Here is a 6,610-nt window from a genome sequence, read left to right as displayed (position 1 = left end):
TTTCCTCTCTCTATCTCTTTTTTTTTTTTTTTTGATACCAGGAAGGAAACTGCGCTCTATTAGCCTTGACTGGATTAATACTACAATTATTTATCGAAAATTCTTTACAATTTAAAGCTTCTCTGACTTGATTAATGCTGCACATCTTTTTGTTTAAGACTACATTTAATATTCGTAATTGGATAATTTCATTTTTTCTACGAAAGTTATTTTTTCCATTTCTTTGTACAGTCAAAAGTTTATGGGCCCAGCATTCACCCTGACTTTGACGGATTCTGAATCTAAAATCATATCGTGGAAGGTGAAATTTCTGTGATATTTAAGAATGCAGAAACTACACCAAGTTATTCAGTAACCGCCCCAGAATCATAACGTCCCAGAATTTATCGAAAAGAACGCAACTATCTTTGCATTATTGATCCTATCTCTCATAATGCAAAAGACCTTGAATGATGGACACAAAGCATTGAACATATTAAGAAAGCATTATTTATCAAAAAGAAAACCCCAAATTATCTCTCTATATGTACAGAACTAAGGCCTTTAAAACGTATTGAAGACAAGATGATTACCGGCTGTGTCATAAGCGCCAAAACAACAAAATAGAAATGTCTAAAATAATGAGTCATGATCTTCTGATTTCTATGGTTCTAAAAAAAAAAACTACCTGGTGACTTTTAATCGATTTCAACTGTCATATCTCAAAACGAAAAGCTCATGACTTGCAGTCAATTCAAAGTAGCGCTAAAAAGTTACGAAGAAACTAAAAAGATGATCAAGGAAAAAATGGCAGTATTAGTTGTGTCAGAGAAGTTTTTTATTGTAAAGAATTCCAAGTAAAAAGAAGAAAAATGGTAATATTAACCGTCAGGATCAGCAGAGTGTAGTTCTTTTCTTTGTATCAAAGCGAAAAGTCTATGACTGAATAATTCAAAGAGATTCAAGTATATTTTATAAAGCGATTCTGGTACGACCCAGATTTTATCGAAAAAGAACGCAACTATCTTTGCATAATTGATACACTGTTGAGAATATAGAAGCCTATCTCGCATAATGCGAGAGACATTGAATAGTGGGCACAAAGCATTGGACATATTAAGAAAGGAAAACCCAAAATCATCTCTATATATGGAGCTCTCGTCTTTAAAACATATTGAAGACGAAACGCTTACCGAAACAACGCCAAATGCATTAAAATGTGTGACAGTCTATTGATTTTTTTTTTGTTGTTGTAAAGGGACGACCTTGCGAATTTGAACCATTTACAACTGTGATAATCCAAAAAGATCAACTCCTTACTTTTAGGTAATTCAAAGGAGCATAAAGAAGCAATAAAGAAATCAAATAGATGATCCAGGAAAATGATCTATAAATATCATAAAATTTTAAAATGCCGGCCAAAAAACCGACAAAATCACATTATAAATTTCTCCCAAAGAACAGCTACAACTTTTCAAAGAACAATTATTTTACAAAGAAAAAGATAAATATTAACTGCACTCATTGGGAGACCCAATGAAAAATTAATTAATGTAGATATAAAAATTTGAAAGAAAACTCTATCAAAAATGTGGAGAATTTTTTTTACAGCTCACGTTATCATGAAGGGATCTGAATTTGTCAATTTTGATTCAAGCTTTAATCCACGTAGTCACTTTTTTGTACTAGTTGACGGCAGTCAACGAAATTATATCGTATTTGATTAGTTTCCTATGTTTAAAACGTTGGTTAATTGGTAATTTAATTGAAACACGTATGCAGAATACGTTTAGAAAGCCAGCCAGCGCAAAGAGTTTTCAATAAACAATATAAACTAATATTTATCCATTTAAATTTATATATTTAGTATATAAAATACGTGTTTCAATCTCATTACCAACCAACGTTTTAAACACAGGAAACGAATCAAATATATCTCTCCGCACATGCCAAGTGCAATTCTGGACTCTATATAAGAAAAAACACCGTTGAACGACACCAAACAGATTTATACCGCCTAGCAGTGTCACCATACCATGTGGCGTAAGAAAAAGAGAAAATTCTTGATAAATGCGAGTATCCCCTCGGAATATATTGATTTAAATAAATAAACATCCGTTTATATTGTTTATTTAAAAATCATTGCGTTGGCTGGCTTCTAAACGTATTTTATATACGTGTTTCAATTTAATTACAAATCATTTAGTTTTGAAAGAGGCAATACTAAAATCTCTCTAAAAATAATATAGTTAAACTTTGAAATTGCTTTCTTTAAAAAATCCTCTTTTTATATCTACGTTTAAAGAAACAATTTGCTATTAAAGAAGTTGCGCATATAAACTTTAGCCACAATAAATAATAGTTGATAGGAGATCTTAATGGGACTGTATTCGATATTTAAAAAAAAATGGAAGATTATATAATTTGCAATGTGATATTCCTTCAAAAAAAAAAAAAAAAAACACCTGCATAGATTTAAAAACCTGTTATAAAATTCTGGGGCACTGCAATACTACAGGTATAAAAATACCACTGTGATTAGAGTACTTGCAAAATCAATTGTAAAAAGTGTTATTTTCCTGAAGGTTGGAGGTTTAATTCTCAATGTGAGCGACCGAAAAATACAATTGCGAATTACTTAGGACCTCTATCCAGTCATGGCTGACGGAACAAGAATACGCTACCCCCGTAAAGTAAATAAAGGGTTCCGCTCGAAATTTCGTTCAAATCCCCGAGTTCGACAGAAAAATTGCTGAGTTCGACAAGATACACTTGAAGAAAGTCGGAAGTTACATCGACTGAAACGTTGTAGAAAATGACACTCAAGATGAAAACAGTAGTCGGAAGAATCGAAAGAATACGAATAACGAATCCTCGTCTCAAAAAAACGAAAACGTAGATATCAAAATGTTGTCAAATGTGATTGAAGGAATTAGAATAAAACCTTCTAAAAACTTCACAAACGGTGATGATTGCACACAAGGACAAATAGAGAATTGGCAAAGCAAAACATCAGATCATCATTCCATACATTGAGCGCGGCCGCAGCCGAGATTGAACTCACTACATGAGTTTGCAGTGTAATTTAAATCTTGTCGATAACTGAATACGTGATACTTCGCCAGGGCTATCAAGGGTATTTTTATCGTAACGCGTCACTAGATGGGGTGCCTACCGCGGCTTAAGAGAGTCCCATCTACCCTCAAGAGAAGGATAAACCGCGCAAGTTTCTCAACCTGGTATTGTACCTCACGATACATACAGCGCATCGCCTTCTCAAATGGTCACCCATTTGGCACTGGCCAGGTTCAACGTTGCTTAACTTCGGTGATTGGCGAGAACCTGCGTGTCAACATGATTGTGTCGCATTGTCAATAGCATCAGATAAAAGGGGCAAAACTCTCTCACTGGTGCATTGCCCCATAAAACCCATGAACGGAGAAAACTTCAGGTATGCACTAAATTTTGTTGGCAATTGCTCAATATAATAATGATCTGTTTCTTAAAACACAAATCTTAATGGATATCTGTAACGATATCGTTTATATGTAGGGACCCAACACGTTGTAGACTCCGTCGTAAGGAACATAAGAAAGGAAGAGGAAAACACTTCAACTTGCTGTTACAGGTTTTAACAAAAGACCTTTATTCCCCTTTCGCCGGTCACGTGTAACTTCACCTCTCGGCTGTGAGGTCACCCATGTGTCTCTAACGCGATCGTGATCCTCGGTCTGTTCGCACGTTCTTCTTTTTATAACCTTTTTCATTGCGGTTCGGTAATTTACACACAACTGCTATACGCGCGTCTGTTACATATGGTCCCTAATGGGTCAGTAAAACTCATAGTAGTATTCGTTCTAACAATGGAACAGAATTTACTAGTAGAGACGTTGAACAGTTATAGGTTAATCATTGTATTACATCAAAGCAGGACGGCGGAATGGTCACGGAGAACCCTTTTGGAAATGGCTAAACGTGTACTTATTGAATTAAAACTCTCCCCCAAACGTATTAATGACATTTGCATACATCAGAAATAGATCTTTTAATAACAGATTAGGCAAAATATTGCATAATGCGTTTTGCGGTAAAAAACAATTAAGTAGAATGAATATATTTGGCACAATTTGCTTCGCATTCAAAGAAAATAAAAGACAATTAAATATCAAGAGGGATAAGGATAGTTTTCAAGGCTATGATAAACGGAGTCCAGTTTATTAAATATATTTTTTAGGCCAAAATAGAATAACGGAGATTCATTAGACGTGGAGAACGAATTAATATTACCACGACCAATTGTCGATATATTTAATGATGATGAACATATTACTGATGATGATGATGATCGCAGTAATAATGCTGATGTCAAAAATGAAGAAGCTACAAAAAGAAATAGAAAAAAGACCCCCCCCACACACACATATATAATTCTTTATGTTTTTTTTTTGGTTTTTTTTACATGGGGATCACCATTTATCAAGGTCCGTAAGCCACTCGGGCATAAGGGTTATTTTGTATACAATAATCAATGGGATAATATCGTAGTAATAGTTGGTATTGGAGATTTGATAAAGCGTCTTACTTAAGGGGGCGATTAATCAGGAATTTGTTTATGTTGGACTTGAAGACGTCTAAGTTGTAGGTGGGAAACAGGCAAACGGAAGAGAATTCCACAGGCGTGCACTTCTCAGAAAAAAGCTATGTTCATGGAATCTACGTTTTGATTTAGGCACAGATACAGAGTGGGGGAAATTACTGACAGTGGTTTTAGCTAGACGGGTGTTTATCATGAAGGATTGGCGAGGGGAGACCAGAGACTGGAGCTCGGACGAGTACTTGTCATGGAAATAACGATAAAACAAGGACAGGCTTGCTACGTCTCTTCAGTGAGAGAGAGGTTGCAGAGAAGAGAAGAGAGCATCCCCCACTAAGCCACAGAGTCTATTTTGTACTTTGTCAAGGCAGGATAGGCTGTTTTTTGAAGCTCCAGCCCAGATGTGGCAGCAGTACTCCATCCTTGGACGTACTTGGCTTTTATAGAGATAGAGAATTGCATCAGTAGTGAGATATCTTCTGGAGCAGTAGAAGGATCCTACCATTTTTCCCAGCGGCCCGGGCAACAGACTTTATATACGTGTTCCATTTCAGATCAGGAGTAAAGGTCAAACCCAGAAGCTTGTCAAAACATGAAGCCTCCCCAAGACGAGAGCCATCCATTTCAATTGATGCTAGATGAGGAACAGAGCGTTGATGATATAAAGTTAGGAGCTTGGTTTTAGATGCATTAAAAGTAACCAGCCGTCTCTTCCCCCACTGAACGACCCGCTCTAGATCAGAGGAGAGGGAATCAGAGAGAGCTTTGTCATTTACGGCCTTTGATGTGTTGTCGTAGATGGCTGTGTCATCAGCATAGATGTCAACGAATGAATTTAGTATGTGTTTTGGGAGATCATTGGTGTAGATCAGGAAGAGAGTTGGGCCCAGGATGGACCCCTGGGGGACTCCAGTATTAATACTGTGGGCCTCAGATTTCTGCCCATCAACCACTACTCTTATGAACCTATCAGAGAGAAATGATTTAATTATTGAGAAAACATTTCCAGTTATACCGTAGCTGGAAATCTTGTGAAGTAGGCCCTTATGCCATACCTTATCGAAGGCCTTTGATATGTCAAGAGCAATTGCCCTAGAAAAGAAGCCTTTGTCGAGAGATTCACTAATCCTATGGGATATAACTGTTAGCACATCATCTATAGATCTAGCAGAACAGAAACCATATTACATGTCACTAAGGAGACGTTATTTCTGCTGAGGTGGTTGACTACTTCTTTATTTAATATGGATTCCAGTAACTTACTCATGACACACAAGAGACTTATTGAGAACGGGATGATTTATCACCTAAGTTCTTTAATACTGATGAGGTTTTCCAGGGTGTTGGAAAGCACTTCTCCTTAAGGCAATGTTTAAACAGTTTTGTAAGTATGGGAGCAAGTTCTCGTCGAAGCTTTTTCAACACTATAATTGGAATGCCGTCTGGGCTAGTTGCTTTACTGGAATCAAGGTTCTTGATTAGTTTGGCAACCTCGTGCACAGATATTTGTATGTTGGATAGTGTGTTGTCTGTTGTAGGAGGAAATACGGGGAGTTGAAGCCCTTCGTCGCAGAGGGTAGAGTTAGCTGCAAAGTTCTTGGCGAATAGTTTGGCCTTGTCTAATGCTGATGAGATGACCTTAGGTCCATTGATGATGGTTGGGATGAAGATCCTGTTTGCTATTTGACAAAACTGGTGGGAACCAAGCCACTGCTCAGCTACTTTGTATTTGACGGACTGAGCATATAGCTCTCTTGCATTTTTTATTACTCTTTTACAGTGGTTGCTGGCAGTCCTGAAAGCATAAAGGCAGCTTCAGTCTCAGTACATCTATTACGTTGGTAGCTATGGAAGAAGAGATTTCTGTGCGTAATGGCAGCAGCACATTCTGGGGAGAACCATGGCTGGCTGTTGGGTTTTTGTTAGAATTTTTTGGATGGCATGAATTGGTCTATGCCTACAATTAACCATTCGGCCAGGTCTGATACTATAGAGGATACATCCTTTTTAAACATGGAATGTAGAGGTAGATCAGAT

The sequence above is a fragment of the Euprymna scolopes genome, chromosome 8 (genome assembly GCF_053919585.1).
Source record: "Euprymna scolopes isolate OS-2025 chromosome 8, ASM5391958v1, whole genome shotgun sequence".
NCBI classification, from domain to species: domain Eukaryota; kingdom Metazoa; phylum Mollusca; class Cephalopoda; order Sepiida; family Sepiolidae; genus Euprymna; species Euprymna scolopes.
Note: the sequence above shows the minus strand (reverse complement) of the source record.